Source organism: Octopus sinensis, linkage group LG10 (genome assembly GCF_006345805.1).
Source record: "Octopus sinensis linkage group LG10, ASM634580v1, whole genome shotgun sequence".
NCBI lineage: Eukaryota > Metazoa > Mollusca > Cephalopoda > Octopoda > Octopodidae > Octopus > Octopus sinensis.
This window is the reverse complement of record NC_043006.1, coordinates 2,927,683-2,948,831: the sequence shown is the minus strand read 5'-3', so window position 1 is coordinate 2,948,831 and position 21,149 is coordinate 2,927,683. Positions and strand designations below refer to the sequence as shown.

Here is a 21,149-nt window from a genome sequence, read left to right as displayed (position 1 = left end):
AATAATAATTGCAGCATACAAACGTAGCCTTTGACAGAAGCCTTTTATAATAAGACATTGCACCAGTTATATTGATCTTTATATATCTGTTTGAAAATGAACAGTGTTTGCGTGTGTGTGTGTGTGTGTGTGTGTGTGTGCGTGCGTGCGTGTGCACATGGTTGATAGTGGATATGTGCACAAATGTAAGCAAATATCCATGCAAATTTCTGTGAGGATTCATGCATGGTCATGCATTCTTTCATTGCACACACACACACACAGAGTCACATACCTGCAAATGTCTATGGAGCTGATATAAGAATATGAGTGAAGTATGATTAGCAGTCTGTAGTAGAGAATGAGTGTGCAGGATTCCATTTGTATTTGAGGAGAAAGAGAGATATCAATGGAACAGACCAACACATAAGGAAAAAATAAAACAGGAAAAAAACAAAAAACAGTTGAATATGTGAGGATGTGTGAGTGTGGGTATTTGTGAATTATAATGGATAGCAAGAGATAGGGTACCAAGCCACAGAAATTATGTATACTAATAATATACAAATTTGCAACACCAACCAACTATAACACATTATGCAAAAATGAATAGATGTGTTTGTGAGTTGAGAGAGAAAAGGAGAAGAGGAAGGAGAAAGAGAGGCATAAGGTATTCCCATGTAAGAGAATGTTGGTTTGATGTTAAAACTGTGTAACATTGTGAATCTGTGAGCACTCGGACTGATAAAAGAAACTGAAAAAAAACAGAGAGAGAGAGAGAGAGATGAGAACAAATATCAGAGTTGGTGGGAAAGATGAGATGCATTGCTGGACATGGTTTGTTGCATGAGTGAGAGGTTGTGAAGATTAAAGTTAGAAGGAAGTTTGCAAATAAATGCTGCTGGAATCTGGTTTCTTGTCAAGCTGTAATGTTTGGGGATGCTGAGCGCTGAGTGTTTGAGATCAACATTGATTGGGCAGCTGAGTGTGGAAGGAAGCAAGCAGCAAGTCCAGTAGTGCACAAAAGTCCATTAATAAAAGTGATGCAAATAGTTTCTGCTAGTCTGTAAAGAAACTACACAGTCCACTAAGCAATTGTATCTCTCTGCTCCAGTGATCAACAAACAAACATTGCTAGTTGAGAAGATAGTTGAACAGTGGTGAAACCGTAGAGAAATCAATAATGTACCGTCAGGCAAAGTGACATAAGGAAAAAAACCAAAAAAACATCAAGTCATTGCAGAATAGAAAAAAAAAATATCAACTAAAAATAAGTATCCCAATTATAATCTTCCAGCATCATGCACACATGCTCTTGAATAAGCATAATGAGAGCTTGTGGCAAATATAGCAGGTGGCTATAAGAAAAACAAAAAGGATGCTGATCTCCAAGAAAGAAGACAAACTTTAGACACAATGGAAATCTCAGGGGGAACTTGTTTTCCACAGCTTTCAAGACATGTTTTGTGGGATGTTGCATTGAACTGAGCTGGGTAACATGCCCCGGATACCTGCTAATATAAGAAAACCTGGCAGTTTTATAAAAAGTGCCGTGTAAGATACAAAATCTACCTCAGCAAAATAGAAACACGCCAGAAAATTTCACAGGGTCTGGAAACACTCATTGAAACATGATTATTGGCTGAAGTCTGTGGCCGATTCAGTATCAATAAAAAAATTCTTCAAACAGTTTCAGTTAAGTGATTAAATAAGAGTTTTCTTTTTGGTGTCTTCAATTCTAAAAAGTCACTAAAGAATGCATTTGTCCACAAATTGCATGGATAATATCAAAGATTGCAGCTCACTATACTAAATATGTGAAACTCCACTGAGGTATTTTAACCTCAGATATCTTGCAGATACACCACAGCATATTAGTGACATAATAAATAAGACTAATGTCCCCTCATTCCATGCTGAGTCACAGAAATTGCTCTCTTATCCTACAAAGGAGGTGTCTTGTACAAACACAGACAACTGCATGATGTCCAAGAAGTCGTTCCCGTCTTTGTAACTATTAGAGTTGACATGTAATTGAGCAGAGCAGAGAATTGAACCGAAGCAAAATACTGAACATTAAAAACCATGGCTACACCAACTGGAAGAAGCTTTCCAACAACATTGTTTATACAAAATCTTGTGTGGAACCTGGACATTTAGGAAAAGACTGCTTACTTCTATACTGAAAACATTGTCAAAAGGTATCAATTCAAGTGATTAAAATGAGAAAAATGACACCAGTTTTATAAATAAGAGTCAAGTGAGGAACGGGAACAGGTTGGATGAGGTGAGAGAAGTTCAAGGATGATGCAGTATGACAAGAGCTTCTCTATCAACCATTCTCTTTGGAGAAAGTAAACTCCTGATTATGTATTAGAGAAGAGAACTTTTCATCTCAGTTTAACATTTGAACTAAAGTGAAAGAAAATTCAGGAGTATGGACTCATAATGAATTCTATAGCATTAAGACAACCGGATCTAAGTATTTTTCCAGAATAGTCCATTGTTGTAGATAAGATTAAACTTGAAAATGTACTGCAATCAAGTTTCCTAGATAAACACACAGTTGTTGATAAATGTACACAAAATGTTACACAGCATGTTCTGTGCAGAGCGATGAGTTTACAAACACTGATCTAAATGGAATTACATACAAATTATGTCATGTAAATAAATATGCACTCAAATATTCCAGAACAAAGTTTATGTGATCAAAATATAAGCAGAGTCCTATCAACGGACATAAGTGTTTTTAAACTTGAAAGAGTTTATAGTTCTCTTTTACTCTCTTTCACTTGTTTCAGTCATCTGACTGTGGCCATGCTGGAGCACCACCTTTAGTCGAGCAAATCGACCCCAGGACTTATTCTTTGTAAGCCTAGTACTTATTCTATCGGTCTCTTTTGCAGAACTGCTAAGTGACGGGGACATAAACACACCAGCATTGGTTGTCAAGTGATGTTGGGGGGGGGGGGGAGACAAACACACAAACATATACACACACATACATATGTATGCATACAAATATACGATGGGCTTCTTTCAGTTTCCATCTACCAAATTCACTCACAGGGCTTTGGTTGGCCCAAGGCTATAGTAGAAGACACTTGCCCAAGATGCCACGCAGTGGGACTGAACCCGGAACCATGTGGTTGGTAAGCAAGCTACTTACCACACAGCCACTCCTACGTTCTAAACACTACTCACATTTCACACTCATAAGTTTATATATCTACCTACACTGGTTACATATAAATTTTCACTTCAACTAGAAAAGTGCTGAAGAATTTTTTCCCTTTTTTTGGTGATTTTCTCCAAAGTAATATTTTTATCAGTATATGTAGGTGCCATATTGACACATTGTCTGAGTATTGGATAGAATGACTTGCAGTATTTGTTTCAAACTCTGTGCTCTGAGTTCAAATCCAGCTGAAGTCAACTTTGTCTTCATCCTTTTCAAACTGACACAAAGATTCTAATTAGAATGTGGGAAACTAGCAGAACTGGATGAGAGGCCTTGCAACATCGATTCAAACCATTTGCTTCCTGACAGCAACACCCACAAACGACACAACATCAGCTTAAAAGCGGTGAGCCTTGCTCTTGAGTAACATCAAAGGTTCAAAGAGACAGGGAGACCCGCTTGCAAGGGCAACTGTCAATCATAGAATAAACTTGCCCAGGCTTGTGCATACAAATGCAAATATAGGGTCAAACCTGAACAGCAGAGCTCTCCTCTCTCTCTCTACCTATGTCTGCATGTGCACAAACGATTACAATAGTCTGCTGCTGTGGTTCTGCACCAGTATGCCACATATTTGAATAAAAAAATTATAATTTAAGGTTGTAGAAAATCAATTCTAATGTTTAAAGCATCTCAAAAACATGTTTTTTACATAATTTTGCTTTGTATTTTTCTTTTACTTTTCTCGGTCACTGGACTGCGATCATACTGTGATACCACCTTCAAGGGTTTGGGTCAAACAAATCAACCCTAATGCTTGAGGTTTTTTTTTTGTTTTTTGTAAGTCTGGTAGTTATTTTATTGCTCTCTTTTGCTGAACAACTAAGTTATGAGGACATAAGCAAACCAACATCAGCTATCAAGTGGTTGAACACACACACACTCGCATTCAATGGGCTTCCAAACAGTTTCCAATCTACAAAATTCACTCACAGGCATTGGTCAGCCTGGGGCTGTATAGTAGAAGACATTTGCCCAAGGTACCATACAGTGGGACTGAACCACAAACTACACGGTTGCAGAGAGAGCTTAACAGCATAGCCATGTAAGTACCTACATATGATGAACAGAACAAGATAAACAATAACTTTTGACATGTTTTTTTCTAAATTTCTAACTTTTAAACCACTTTTTTTATCTTTTGTTAGGTTTTCTCTGCAAAGCACATTGGCTATTTTGTCTTCAAGTTTGATCTGCAGTTCATCATGAGGTGAAAAGAATGAGAACCACTGAACTCTAAAGACAAACATGTGTAAATACCGCATTACAAACAGGGAAGAAAGAGGTCAGTCAATGGTATTACTGATGGGAACACTATTGTGAAGTATGACATGACAAAACGAAAAACAATGGCCATTGAGAGATATGTTAGAAGGACATCGTTCTTCTCTAAGTGGTGAGCATGAGTCATGGGGCCACAAGTTTATTAGTCTCTGATAAAAACTAAATGCGCAAAAAAAAATCCTGGGATTGGTCAGAGATCCACTGATGAGGCTCTACTTGTTTGCATACTTCTACAACGTGCACTGCTCTCGTATTAAAAGATAACAGGTCATCACGTGACTAAAGAACTGAAAATAACTGACCTCGAATCTGAAGAGAGAGAGTGAGTTAAAAGACTGCTGTGGGAAAGAGTAACTGCGATCGAATGATGCAAACAGACTGCCTTAATCTGTAGACACATGACTGCAACAAGGTTCAGGACAAGAGATTGTCACAGTGCCTGAACTATCTACACATGGGCTAACAATGGAGCCTCCGTAACCATTTGACCGGCTTGAAATAGCAGCCAAATTGTCAGTGAGAAAAGGAGGACACACAGGATAATGGTAGTTGTACAGAAATACAAAATGGTCCTAAGTTTGCTTGACAAGGGCCAAAATAAGGATAGGCTATAACTTGCCCATTTACTGGTCAGCAGGTAATGAGGGATAGTACTTATTCCCTTCACAGTCCAGTGTTTGTGATAGGCAGACTCATTGGTATGCTGAGAGACATTTCATCTATCTTTATGTTCTGGGTTCAAATGCCACTAGAGTTAATAAAATAAGTACCAGTTTAAGCACTGGGGTTGATTTAATCCCCTTAGCCCCAGCTCTGAAATTTCCGACCTGGTGCCAAAAATTTGAAACTAACATAATTTAGATTGTAAAATCTGTGCAGTTTATGATATGAACATGAAAGAATGAAAATGAAACAAGCAAATAGAAAAGAAAAACACACGCAATCCTCAGTTGTGTTGTAGATTTGGTAAGATATCCATTAAAAAGCAACATATACATCCATTTTAGATAATTAGATAATGAGGAGATGGGAGATGGCGGGTATGTCAAGGTAACTGAGTACTCTCAACATTTACTCTGTACACACACACACACACACACACAGAGCTTCTGTGTTAGTGCAATGGAAATCTCCATCCCTCTGCACATGGTCGAATGATTGGTGAACATGCAGAGGTAAAGTTGAGTTGTGCTTTAGCATTGTCTCACTGAAGACTTGAAAACTTCTCTGATGCTGACACCATGAAGAATACACCTAGAACAGAGTGTAAAGTTGAAGGTAAGTTAATGGGGGAAGCATAAGGTTGCAAGGTCTCTTTAGTCTGGTCTCACTTCTTCTAGTGATGATGCCATGAGTATATGCAACTAGTAAACCCTGTGAAGTGGTTGTCAATAGGAAAGGCAGCCAAAAACCAAACTAAAGGAACGCATATGAGCACCAGCCTATGGCAGCAGTGACACCAAAGAAGAAATGAGTGGGGTTGTGACCTGTCCAAAACATGCAGGTATCATGTGACCTGTCCAAAACATGCAGGTATCATGTGACCTGTCCAAAACATGCAGGTATCATGGAAAGCAGATGTAAAAATGATGATGTTGATGGTGACACATTAGAATCTGGATTAGTTTATTATTATTAATAAATTCAGTGTCACGACAGTTATAAATTATGAGCACTACAGTAACTCTGAAGACTATTCCTTTGGATTCGTAGTGTTTCTGACAACAATATCTGTTAACTTGAAGCATTTTGCTTTAAACTTCAGTTTGGCTTTACAGAGCAAAACGAAAGAATTCTGACCTGATGCCAGAACAGGACAAATACCTTTGTGAGTTAGAAGTGTCAACTGTCTAAATCAACAATGTTACAGAATTAACTTTACTAACAGCCTATATTATAATTACCGACAGCCTAAATTATAATTACTAGCTGTAAAGTAAAATGATACATAAGTAAGAAAATAATGGAAAGTGTACTTTCACATGAGTTAGACAGAGTGAAATTGGTTTCAAAGAAATATCTGCTGCCTAACGATTATTATGTTTTTGAAATAACAAGTATTATTTCGCACACAATTTTCTTCCAGTATATTTACATTGCACACCTGACAATTCATAAGGACAGAACCCTCCCCCCAACTGCCACCTGACCTACTGAAAAGAGCACCCAAAATCAAACCCTAATATATATATAAAAAGGAAGGATACATTAGATGTATTTGTGGTGAGGAGCTTCCATAGCTGGAACCCTTTTGCCCTGGAACCAAATAACAAGTTTGCTATTTCTGGTTTGTTCCACTAATTCACACCCAACAGCAACAGAATCCCCAAAGTCTCCATACATCACTTGTACAGTGGTTCTCAAACTAGCAAACACCAATGCTCCACTGCAAAAAGATTACCATATTCTTCAACAAACTTATTTTGGGAAGACAAAATAGAGTTTGTTTTAATATCATTCTTCTTTCTTCGTCATGGAGTTTCACAGGTTTAACCATATAAAACCACCTTATTTCTAATAAATACAGCAATTTTGTCTGACCCCAGCTCCTCACCACAGCTAAGCCCCTATTAAAAAACATTGTGTTGCTAGACATATGTAAATTGTACATTGATAAAAAGTAGATACCAAGTTATATTTCAGATGTAAACTAATAGAAGTTACATAAAAAGTATATGTACTAAAGTGGAGGCGCAATGGCCCAGTGGTTAGGGCAGCGGACTCGCAGTCGGAGGATCGCGGTTTTGATTCCCAGACCGAGCGCTGTGTGTGTTTATTGAGCGAAAACACCTAAAGTTCCACGAGGCTGCAGCAGGGGGTGGTGGCGACCCTTGTTGTACTCTTTCGCCCCAACTTTCTCTCTCACTCTTTCTTCCTGTTTCTTGGGGGGAACACATACGCCATAGGAACCGGACCCATGAGCCTGGATAGGCTTGGAAAGGGTGCATAAATAATAAAAATATATACTAAAAGTTAGTATAAATATTAAAAGTTATATTTCTGATGTAAACTATTAAAAGGTGGTGGCAATTTAGCAGAGTAGTTAGGAGTTTGGGGGAGAATACCTAGTGGTACTTGATCTGGTCACTTGCAATCCAAAGAGTACACCCTGTTGCCATGGTCACCTCCCCTTTCTTTTTTTCACAGTAAAATAAAAATGTGCCAATTCAGAACAGGGAATTGGAGAAACTGTGAAAGGATCAAATGTGATGTCTTCTGGTGTCAGTTCCAAGCTCTTTCTGTGCATTCTGTCATCACTGGTGCCAAGCTGTCCCAACCCATGTGAGTAGCCTTTCCTCTGGATAAACATTGGCGTTGAGGAGAAGGAAGACTTACAAGTATGGGCGAGTGCGAGACTAACTCAAAGAAATATACACAGGTCTGCACATACCTGTACAGAGACAAGACCAACATTCACTGCTGGAAGCCTTGCTGAGCTCTACTGGTGATGATGTGTCTTCTTTTATCCATCATCTCTCTGAAGATGACCAAATTACCAGCTTTACTCCTTGTGATCAAAATAGGCATAAAATCTATGGTCACAGTAGGGAGCACATAATAAGAGAATAAAGAGGACCCAGTGCGATTCTTGTTTTCCGTGCAGCCCTCCTCGCTTTAGTTTCTCTGGTACTGCAAGTATTTAGTTTAAGGGGCTCATAGACATGAGAATCATAATCAGACCAAGTGGAACATAAAAAAAGTAAGGTAACAGAGTTTCCACAACAAATCATTCAATCCTGCAATACTATCTCCGACCGTAATTCTACTAACAAATGAGAAAGTATAAAAAAATACATTATTTCAGTATAATGATGATGATATAAGGAGTTAATAGTAGAATAAAAGAATGCTGGCTGGAATCAAGATCAAGGTCAGCAACAAGTCTATTAATCTCTAAAGATTCCTTAGGAAATTCCAAAAGTTTAGAAGAGACAGATTTGAGTAAGGCAACACATATCCAAATGTATTGAAAGAATGTGGTGGATGAAGGTATTAAGAAATATAAAGAGCAGATGTGATATTAGATGAAGTTATAAACGAAGGAAATGGAAATATTTCTCAATGCCATACAGGATGGGAATTCAATAAAACTTCACAATAATTGGTGTAAAATTACTCAATCGTATCGCAGCAAATATATAACAGGTATGATGTGTCGTTACAGCTGTCAGGTGTCTCGAATGCAGTCTGCTCACTATCATATGACAATAAGTGGAAGCATCTAATATGGCACAGTGTTATTACACACCGACACAGCAACATCACCAGTGGTGGTAGCATGACAAAAAGGCACTCAAAACACTGTGTAAATTGGTTGGCATGGTTTCTACAGCCAGGTGTCCTTCTGAACTGAAGGGCAGCCAGCTGTAGAAACCATGCCAAAGATGGCATTCAAGGCCGATGCAGTCCTGAAGCTCATCAATTCCCTGTCAAACCATTCTATCCCAGCCAGCATGGAAAGCAGGTATTTTCTTTTACTTGTTTCAGGCAACCGTGACCATGCTGGAGCACCACCTTCAAAAATTTTTAGTCAAACAAATCAACCCCAGTCCCTTATTTTTTAAGCCCGATACTTGCTCTATTAGTCTCTTTTGCCAAACCCCTAAGTTACGAGGATACAAACAGACCAAAACCGGTTGTCAGATGGTGTGAAGGACAAACACAGACACACAAAGACAAACACACGCCCACATATATATATGAGAGGCTTCTTTCAGTTTCCATCTACCAAATCCACTGACAAGACTTTGGTCAGCCCGGGGTTTTAGCAAAAGGTACTTGCCCAAGATGCCACACAGTGTACCATGTGGTTGGCAAGAAAACTTGCACAGCCTTGCCTGCACCCATATATATATATATATATATATATTTATATATATTTATTTATATATTTATATATATATATATATATATATATATATATATATATTTATTTATATATATTTATTTATATATTTATATATTTATTTATCTACACACACACACAAGCTGGAAACATTTATAGCTTATTGTATTTGGTTATAACCCTTTACTTTCTGAATTAAAGCTCCGCCATGGTCCACTTTGCTTTATATCCTTCCAAGGCTGATGAAGTAAGTACGAGGATTAATGCTATTGACTACAGAGTCAATAACGTTAATCATACTCGAAAATGGAGACACAGTATGTCTACTGTCTAATGACTAAACATCTGTGTGTGTGTGTGCGTGTGTGCCCCTCCTCCTGAAGTAGATGTATGTATGAAGCATAAACATAGGAACAAATTCCATTGATGACTGTCAAAGAAACTTTAAAAGCTGTTTCATTTTGTAAAGAAAAAACATGAAAATCAAAACATTTATTTTGAGATCTGTGACACAGTACTATCGGTAGAATGTAGGACTGTGTCTACTCTGAAATCAATAAATTATATCCACAAATCAAAACCTTGAACAATAATCAAAAAAAAAATAACACCATGTTTGAAAAGATGAAGTAACAAACCAGAGCAAAGTTATAAGTTAGTGGAGAAGAGTGAGAGAGAAAAATAGAGACAAACAGAACTGCAAGTTGATGACATGAGAAGTTATAAGGATGAGAGATTTAACAAGTTGAGTGAAATTAGGGTTTGGAGAGACAAGAAGACAGAATATAAGAGAGGAGGATGAAAGACTGAAAGTTTTCAGTAAGATATCTGTCTTCTGATTTCAGTCTAAATGCTAATACTATAGTGAAGATGCATGTCTCTGGTTTAGAGTAGCATCAGGCTTACAATCATGAGGTAGTGAGTTTGACTCCCAGACCAGGCTCTGTGTTGTATTCTTGAGCAAGACACTTTATTTCACATTGCTCCAGTTCATTCAGCTCTAGAGATGAGTTGTCACATCACTGGTGCCAAGCTGTATCGGCCCCTTTGCCTTTCCTGGACATCATCAGGGGAAGCTGGTTTGCATGGGTAACTGTTGGTCTTCCATAAACAACCTTGTCTGGACTTGTGCCTTGCAGGGCAACTTCCTAGGTGCAATCCCATGGTCATTTGTGACCAAAGGGGGTCTTATATAACATATATTATACAGTGAGGCATAGATTGGGTGGAAGAGTCATAAAACTGATAAAACAGGAAATGGATGAGTTAGAAAACAGAGTAGAGTGAGAAGGATGAGATATATATATGTAGTTATATGATGGCTGATTAGTTGGTACAAGAGAGAAGAAAAGGAAACAGAAGGTCAAGAGATAAGACATACAGACTTATCAGGGGATACTTTTAAACCCAGCAGCTTAGATGAGAACTGATGTTGTTCTCATCATTGTAATGTCCCCTTTTCCAGAAGTCAGACAGAGATGATTGTGACAGCTTTTCTACAGTCCGATGCCCATGTTTGTTGCCAAGCTTCACCTGTTTCCATCCAAGGTAATGTTTCCCCATGGCTGGACAGGTGTTCATAGAAGACTGGAAACAGGGGACACCACTTACATGATAGTGATGTCAAGGCGAGGAAACATAAATGCACACACACACACATACACATGAGCTACTTTCAGTTTCCATCAACCAAATCCACTCACAAGGCTTTGGTCAGCTTCTGACACTCGCCAAAGGTGACATGCAGTGGAGCTGAACCAGAAACCATGAAGTTGCAAAGCAAGCTTCTCCACCACACAGCCATACAATGGTCAAGGAAAAGGTACCCAGTGCAGTGATCAAAAATACTTTTTGACAAAATCAAACCACATATGGAATATTTTGTGAAAGACTCTTTTGACATCATTACAGATAAAAACAAGACATTCACTCGTCTGATTTCTGTATACTGTTTAAGACTTTATCACAATGGCCTTGTAATAATGAAGACTGAAGGGCTAAAGAGGTGTTGTACAAGACCAGTCGTTTCTATAAAACACAAACTCTATCATCTTTTCCTGAAAGGTACAATCTGAAGAAAATACTGACTTTAGTGAAAGTTATATTATTATGCATCTCTTTGCCATACTGGACACAGATATCCCTCCAATATCCAAGACAGCAAGCTGGCAGAGACGGTTAGCATGTTGGGCAAAATGATGAGGAGCCTTTCCTCTGTCTTTACATTCTGAGTTCAAATTTTGCCAAGGCCAACTTTGCCTTTCATCCTTTCAGGGTTGATAAAATAAGTATCAATTGAGTACAGGAACTGATGTAATCAACTACCCCCACCCACCTCCCTTGAAATTGCTGGCCTTCTATCAAAATTTGAAGCCAATATTAACAAGCACAATAATCATTTCTTTGACCTCAGTTCACCACTCAAGTGATGTCTTTATATATACATGTGTGTGTGTGTACGTGTGAGTGCGTGTGTACGTGTGAGTGCGTGTGTTCGTGTGTGCACATACACTTTGAAATGTTTCTATGTGATAATCCTAAAAAAAGCTACATCTATTCAATGAAGGGCTGTTGATTCCCTCCAAAAGCTCAATAATGAACATCATATCAACCCTCCCTGAACTGAGCTGCAGTCCATTGCAACCCATTCACAGCTATTTAATAATAACTGTAAACAGTTCAAAAGAAACATTAGCTACTCTAAATATTGTTTTACAAGAGGATGGCATCTCAGAGTAATTAACCACAGCATGGTTTCTTTCCTCTCTCTTTACATCTCCTGCTGTCTGAGAGGCCTTGCAAAGTTCTCGGATGCTGCCTTTTCCCACTTTAACAAAGAGTAACAAAGATAGGTTAGTCATAAAAACCACACAGGCAAGAATCAAAGTGAAACTAGAGACCCATCCATATAACTGATAATCAGCGGCATCAGTTTAATTACAGAATATTTCAACACAATAATTAATCACTAAATATCTAAGACGATTTGCTTACTACGGTTATAATTTTCCAGTCTGTCAACCTCATCTTTGGAATATATATGCAATCATGATATTTACATCTACACTAACTTTTAATAACTTTGATTTCCAATTGTACTTGGCTTGGAGACCAATTTCAGTGACAAAAAAGGGTTCAAGCAGACTGAGACAGTGTAGACCTAAAAATTCTAGTATATGTACAGTTATTGTTAAGTATTGTAAATATACACTTTAAAGATAAGGCTAACAGTGAGGAAGATTATAATCTTATTTCGATATCAATCAGAGAATGTCTTATTCCTCAACATTAGAACACTTTTTTAAAAATACCTTTCATGTTTTGAAAACTTGATTAAGATAAGATGGACAACACAAGTTGTAGGTTAATGACTTAATAATTATCACAGTCAACAGAGTATGAAGTGATATTATTATGCAAATATGCATGTAAAGACTTTAAAAATTATTTTGGTTAAAAAACACACACACAAATAAAATATATTTGATGGTTTACTGGACTAAGTTCTCTGAGAGAATGTAAAATTAACTTTTATTCTTTTTCCTTTAAACAAACACTAAATTCTACATGTCAAAATTTTTATGAGGGACGTGTCTACACCTGAGAGAGACAGTTAGACAGACTGACAGACAGAGAGGGAGAGAAGGAGAGAAAGAGAGGGAGGAGGGGTTATATGACTCAATTCTATTGATTTGGGGGAATGTTCTAACTGAAAAGAAAAATTCTAAGTGTCAAGTCACTTCGGTCACTCAGTGGTCATGTATTCTCCTTAACTTGGAATTCACTAAAGTCTTCCTAAGTATTCCCAGAAAGACGAAAACTGTTTACATATACAAGACAGATGACTTTTAGCAGAATGCTGTTGAGTCATGAATTGAAGGAACCAAAGCCAGACAAACAATTGGCTCCATGTCAGAACAAACTCTGTAGAATCTGACATGTTCTTTGCTGATTTATACTGAAATTCTCAAATGAAAGCCAAAATTTTATTTTGGAAAATAAATACTATTGGTGGCATTGTTATCATGTTTCAATTAAAATTTAAAAATAAAACTCCATTAAGCAACAGGCAGTTGATATCAACTATTCAGACTAGATACTTGACCATTTCTGTCAAAGTGGAAAAATCTTTAAGAATAAGCCAAAATAACTAAAATAACAAGTTGCATGGAGGTGGTTGGGGGTGAAGACACTTCAGTTACTACATGCAATCTGAAATCATTAACTTAAAATATATTGCTCGTTATAAAAGTACCTGCTCAGACAAGGAAACAGAAAAAAAAAAAAACTGACCAATTAATTACATTCTATCCATTTTCCTAAATTCAAAAATGTTTTCCAGACTACAAAAATAATAATAATAATATACAAAAAGATTAAAAGTCTGTATCAGTATAAGTATTTCTTGAAAGACTAACTACTTTCTTAAACATAAAGGTTAAATAGTGGAAGAGAATGACATTAGGTTCATATGTTTTTGATGTGAAATACTACAACCAGCAGGAAATCAAAACCAGGTTTAAGCAGTCAACAATGCAACAGCACAGCACATAACAATACGCTACACACTTGTACTCACAAACATACATCCAGCTTTATATTATTCTCTAATATGTGCAATATACATACATACACATATATATATATACATACATATATATACATATATATATATATATATATATATATATATATATATATATATATATATATATGAAACAACAGCAATGATAATACTTTTAATTTTTAGTACAAAAATGCTTATTAAAAACAAACTAAATTAATTAATGTACTGTTCCTCTAAAGTGCAAAACTAACTATTTTATGTTTCCATGGCAATGGTATTGAGAAAGAAAACAATGCCAATGAGATAGTCTTGCCATGACTGCTTGATATGCAAGAAACAACAGTCATGCCTCCCTTAAATCACACCCTACCATCAGTTTAGTGGTACATTATTGTAAACCAATGAGTACAATTTTTCCAGGATAATTCGTTTCATGAAGTTAGTAAATTTAATACGGAAACAACTGTATTTGTTTATTAAAAACAAAAACAACAAAAAAAACACACAGAGATTGGCTAGAACCTTCCCCGGCCTTACTCTTTTTCTATCACTCTTTCATTGCGTGCATGCTTTCTCTCTCTCTCTCTCTTTTATACAGTAGTCGGTGAACAAGTTGAAACAATTTAGAGCCAAGAGGACCCCCCCTTTTTAACCTTGCTGAGGGCAAGAGAACTTCACTAATGTTGATACCATGACAAAATGCCTCCAGTGTGCTTGGTGAAGTGGTTGGTGTCAGGAAGGAGGGAAGCTGGCCATAAGACCAAAATAAAATGTACAAGTGTCACATGGACTCCTCCAGCCTGTTTACAAGGACAGCAACTCTGAATGAGGCTTGGTTTGGACATTGGCAACTTGTCCAACACATACCTGTATGGAAACCAGAAATAATATGATGATGACTCTTAAGTCTTTGAGAGGCATTACCTTTGAAAAGATGATGGTGGTTGTGGTGATGATGAAGAGAATGATAGTGATGATGATGAGGATGATGATTAGCACTAGTCAGTACTTCAGCTCTGTTTGACTGAACCTAATACTAGTTTTTAAGAACAATGTAGATTCAAGAGTGCAAGGTTTAGCTGCTACAATGAAGAAGGGGACCAGTTATTTTATAGATACTCTGCTAGCTCACCCTGAAACTATGACAAGTTTGACACAACCAAGTGTAATAAAGATGAACGGCTCAAAGACACTGAGTGAACTTAGCAGGTCCCACAGATGCATCTACTTTTGGTAGATCAGTGCTCTGAAGCCTTTTTCCACTTGGGGTACACTTACATTCTTTTAAACATTTGGCAGCACAGCTGAACTAAAAATACAACTAAAAGTATAGGGGGGGGGAATTATATTCAGATTACACTGCAGCACACCTAGCACCGTCTCATGGCACATTAGTGTGCCACAGCATACTGGTTGCAGAGCACTGCGATAGATCAGGTGCCAGGAACAAACTTGATAGTGATAGAGCAGGTATCTGTCTTGGCCAGGTACTGTATAGGAGTGCCTACAGTTACTTGCCAATGGGATAAGGCAGAGCCACACATCAAGGAAAGCCAGTGTAACACACCTACAACTGCAGGCATTTCTGGTAAAATTTACATAAAGTAGTTCATTTTGATATCTACATTTGTGGAGGCGTTCATTTCACTAATATGCAAGCCCTCTTAAAGAAAGTTGGAACTGTCATCTTTGTTAGGCCAACATAAGTCCCTTGGCCTAATAATAGCAGACGAGTATCTTTCTCAAATAAAGATACCCCTATTAGCTTATGAGGTGGCCTGTCTTTCCCAAGTTCAAACCAAACATTCCTACCAACTTATGGACTGGCCCATCCAGCTCAACCTCTAATCAAACATGGCCAGGATAAGCAAAACAATAAAATCAGATCTGAACTAAACCAAGGATACTGTGAATGATGGTGACTTAGTGTACAATAACAGACAGTAATTTAAAGAAAGAACAGCCATAGTTGATTTAGATTTTCAGCCTATTAAGTTGTCTTTTTTCTTTTTTTAATAAATGTAGAAGAAGGTGGGGAATCACTATCAAATATCCAGTTGTTGTTCTTAATACAAACTTGTAGTTGTTAAGCTGCTTGGAAAGCATAGTAACCAGGTTAAGAATAGAGAGGGAAAATTGAGGTAGCTTCTGCTGGCCAGAAGAGGATTCTGTTGAGCCAAGAGTGGATTGTACAGTGCTTGGTGCACAAACTGTTTGGCTGTAAGGTATGAGGTGAATGCAAGACATGCATTGGTTGGAGGGAAATGAAGCATGAACCACTGGATGTGGACGTGAACAATGAGGCACAGATGAGCTGAGAGAAAAAAGTTAGGTGCAAGAAGAATCACATGTAAGGAGGAGATGGGTAAAGAAGTGCCAGAAGATTCCTGAAGAAGGAACAAGCGGAAGGGACGGACAGGAAATAATGGAAGCTACTTTCAGGAGGCTCAACTTCAGCTCTTATGATAAAGGAATGCAACAAGTGATGGATACTGTATGAAGAAAACCCATCCAACCCATGCAAACATAGAAAAACAGACGTAAATTGATGATGATGAAGAAAACACAATCTGTGTACTTATGAGAATTGCAGCTAGCTAAACCAAAGTTAATGCCACCTACTTTCGATACGAGTCAATGGTTCATGTGCCCAGTGGTGTAGCAGTGTGTCTTAGCAAAGACATCTCAAGATGTTATCCTATCTAACTACATTATAGGTTGGTTGTAAACATCAGGGTGACTAAGTACTTGTCGATTTATATGCTGACTTTCAAGCAGCACAAAGCATAAATCTTTCGATGAGCCAAATGGAAAGCAACATGAAGACGAAGGAGTAAGTGTTACCAGACATTATAAATCTCGCTTTGTTTCGTATGGAGCCCATTGACGAACGCTTTCTTCCCAACCCAGCACCGGTAGATGGTGGTTTATGCCCCAAGATTTCCAAAAGGAAATGTCACGTTCAAAATATCGAGGATAAAGCCGAGTATCTAACGTATCAAAATAAAGGTGCATCAGTAAAGCTGTGGTTATATCGTGTTAATTCATTATTATTATTATTATTATTGAAGAAGGACAAATTAAAAGTTCTTTAAAAAAATTAAGGGAACAGAAATTTATTCAGTTGACTCAGTCCAAAAGGACATTACACCATTCAAAGAATTGAGAAAGAATGTTAATGTAATTAATTCATTAGCAAAGAGGTGAAAAATCCTTTCACTTATTGTCTTAACCAAAAGCCTAATGAGAAATGTTAGATTATGAGACAGAGGCTTAACTATCATCATCAATATAGTAAAGAAAAGACGAGGAACGTAAATGGCCTTTGTATACATCAACAATGTGCAATGTAAAAAAAACATTAGCTGATTATGATCTGACAGCAGCATATTTAGACGAGTTTGCAGAATTTATTGATGATACCAAAGTTAAGTGGAGCAAGTGTATCATATTGACAAGGCCGTTCAATCAATACCAGGAGTATAATCGAAGCAGAAATTCTAGGTGTTACGAATTCAGAATCGACAACAGAGACTTGAAATGTTGAGGTAAAAAGCAGGAAGGTCGCAAATGCCAAGAGAGCCGGGTTAAACGAAACTAATTATGTTGCTGTCGGTAAAATCCAAATGGAAGATATTTTCATATGAAAAAGGCAAATAAATATGGAATCTCAGACCAATTTTCTCTAATTGGATGGAGAACTACTTTAAAGCAGAAATCAATGCCACCTCTTTAGGTGTATAGAGATAATTGAGTAATAATATATATATATATATACTCTGTTGTACAGTTTTGTATCATGTTTATGCATTCTTGTTTAGGTCATTGATGTCAACAAACGAGAAATGCGTGTATACAACATTGCCTGCAGAATTTAAGAAAGGTGTTGAAGCAATGGACACATTTCGATATATAATTCTATCTTTTGATATAATGTCGATTGCAGTAAAGGACACGAACGAAGTTGATGAAAGAAGAATATAAAAATATTTGTTCCTAACGATACAAAACGCTGTTGGATGAAGATTCAATGGGAAAATCGTTAAATGAAGAAATATTCTGGTGACTTATCTGACAGAAGCAAAAAGCAAAAACAAAAAACAAAACATCATAGCTGAGAGAATTGGAGAAGAGAAGAATTAATAGAATCAGATCAGAAAAGACTGAACTTCGACACAAAATCAACGTCTAAATTCCAGAATTGTTTATAAAAGTTGGCTAATATAATATAATATATATACATATATATATATAAGTGTAACGTGTGTGAAACTGAGAGGGTAGGTGGAGATTTAGAGTGGAATAATGTTATTTTCTTGTATTTACGTCTATTTCAAAATTGTGAGGATGGCCTTCTCAGCATTTCTCTGGACCCAAAGCGATCTGGATAAAATTGTCCAACAAGTTGAGAGAGAATGAAGGGGCAGAGAGAAATACAGGCAGCCTTTCGATATCGATATATATATATATATATATATATATAATATATATATATATATATATATATTATGTGTTAGGCTCAATAAAACATTAGATTAATAATAGTTGGCGGAAACCCGTTGGGTGCATCAAGTGTTTACACCGATTTAATTCGAGCTGAAAGGTGGAACGGATAAATTTAGGCAGTGATCAACACCTACCACAACAATTTCGCCAGAAGTGGCCGTTCAAAAGATACACTGACATCAGAGAACACGAGACGTGGCGGAATTTGTGTCGAAGAGGAGGAGAGAATATGGTGTGTATTAGTGGCCGATCACACACTTCTCTCTCGTGTCAATGCTTATATATATATAGACACACACACAGAAACATATATACAACTATACACACACACAATATCACAAGACAAACACATAAACACGAAGTTATTTCCGATTATTTACACGAAATTCGGAAGACGATAAAGAAAACATGTCACCTTAAAACAAACATTAACAGCGGAATAGAAGCAGGAACGAGAGAGAGAGAGATAGAGAGAGTGAGAGTGAGAGAGAGAGAGACAGAGAGTGAGTGAGTGAGTGAGAGTTGAAAAAATAGAATCTCACTCAACCCAATTTGAGTCGCTAATTAGTAAACGTTGGTGATATTGGGATGAGCACGTGATAAAACAATTGTTTTAGCAAAGCGGAGAGAGATGGACACTGAATGATATTATTATAAGGTGAAGAAGATGTAAGGAGGCAATAATTTCAGATTGGACGGGAAAATATGAGAAAGGTTCGAGTGAGGAGAGAGACGAAGAATAGAGGCAGTAAATCGACGGTTGTGATGTGTGGAGGAAGAGCATTAGATTACGGAATGAAGAAGGAAACAAACAAAACTGGCTGACCCTCACCTGTATAATGTTTGTTCCTCGTTTACGCTTGTCTATAAAAAACAAGTATTAAATTACTCACACAACCGAGACAAAGAGAGAGAGCGAGAGAGAGAGCGATGTGAGTTTATAGAGACGAACTTGTGAAATAACAGCCACAATAAACCATTTTAAAAGGTGTGAATGAAAGAAGCTTTATTGGAGCAGTAGTTTATTATATTACACACACACACACCATTGAGAAACCACAAATATACGTGGTACGTCACACGTGCACACACACACACACAGCCATATGCTTATGGTCGACTGCACACACATACACACACACACAGATTATAGACCGTAGATGGACACGCACACATACGATTATAGACGAACACACACACACGGTTACAGTTGAACACACACACACATAAACAGTCCATCGGGTCACGTATATATATATGCATCTAGTCACCCAACTGATTGCGCATACATATTATACACGAACACAATACCTAAACTCAGTCACACCCACACACACACACATGTATATATATATATATATATATATATATATATATATATATGTTATAAATAGCTAGCTCCCACACGCGTATACAAGGTTAGAAAGACACAAACACCCACAATGACAAACACCCACATGCATTATCCAAGACAGACACACGCCTATTTAGTTAGACAGAAGCAGACACACTTGGCCACATATCACACAGAAGAGTTAGTGTTATATAAACCCAGGCACACACACACACACAGAGTCAGTGTGGTTGTAGCAGCATACATAGGTATACGTAAACGGTTGTATAGACATGAAGAGTTTCATTTTTTTTTTTAAGAGAAAGCAATGCGAAAAAAATAATCAATCAGATCAATAAAAACTCAATAGGTCACACGCACACGCACACACATGCAGTTGCGGAGGTAAACACTTCTACACATGTGAACACATGTGTAAACAGAAGTATGCGCAAAATGAAATACGTAGCAGATTAAATATATACGCACACACACACACACATTATATATATGAGGAGAGAGAGAGAGAAAGAAAGGGAGAAAGAGAGAGTGGGGGGGTTCCAAAGTCGGAGGGGTGGGGGGATGAGATAAACGAAAATAAACAAAATGAAAACAATGGATGTGGCTGTGAGGAGGAGGAGGGGGGTGAGTGCACGTACCCGGTGATGGGTGGAAATTGATGATGGAGGGGGGTAGACAACAAAAGATATAACTAAGGAAAAAACAGGGATTATAGGAGAAGAGTGGAGGGAACAAGGAAAGGGATTAAGTCGACTTAACAGAGCAATCAGAGAAGACGTGTACAAATGAGAGAGAGAGAGAGAGAGTGCGACGGTGGCGAGGAAGAAATTCAGATGAGAGAGAGAGAGAGAGAAGAGGAAGTGAAGGACGAAAGTAGAAGAGCTGAGAGGAATAATCACGGTCTAAAAGAAGGGGGAAAAAAGGGACAGATTGACTATAATAGCATATTCCGTTTGCTCGGAAGGGAGAGATAGAATGAATAAACCAAAACAATGTAGAAATCCTGTCCTTTTTTCTTTTTAATCCAAGCACAACTGGAAGAAAGGACCCGAGCCAGGGTCAATTACCCTGGCCTCGAAATTCCGTCAAACACTGACATTTGAGCAGCACCCCTTCTTTTGGTCAAAACTTGCAACTGTTCTCCAGTAATTCCTAAATCGTATTCACCGTCTGTAGTAGAACTCGTTGAGACAGCAAAGAGTTTAGGCAAAAAGGAGTACCACATTTAAGAGCCTTTTCCGTGCTTAGTTTAGGTATTGCTGAAATTGCGAAGGGGTCAACTCTGCCTTTCATTGGTTAGGGGCAGCGTGGAAATTCTATACCAAGTTACGATATAAGGACTGTGGCGATTATTATTATTATTATTAGA

General features: G+C 37.5%; 1 protein-coding gene across 8 annotated transcripts in view; it reads right to left on the bottom strand.

Annotated features, from left to right (window-relative positions):
* Positions 1-21,149, bottom strand: part of LOC115216435 — a 469,531-nt gene that overhangs the window by 77,711 nt on the left and 370,671 nt on the right. The window lies entirely within an intron of this gene.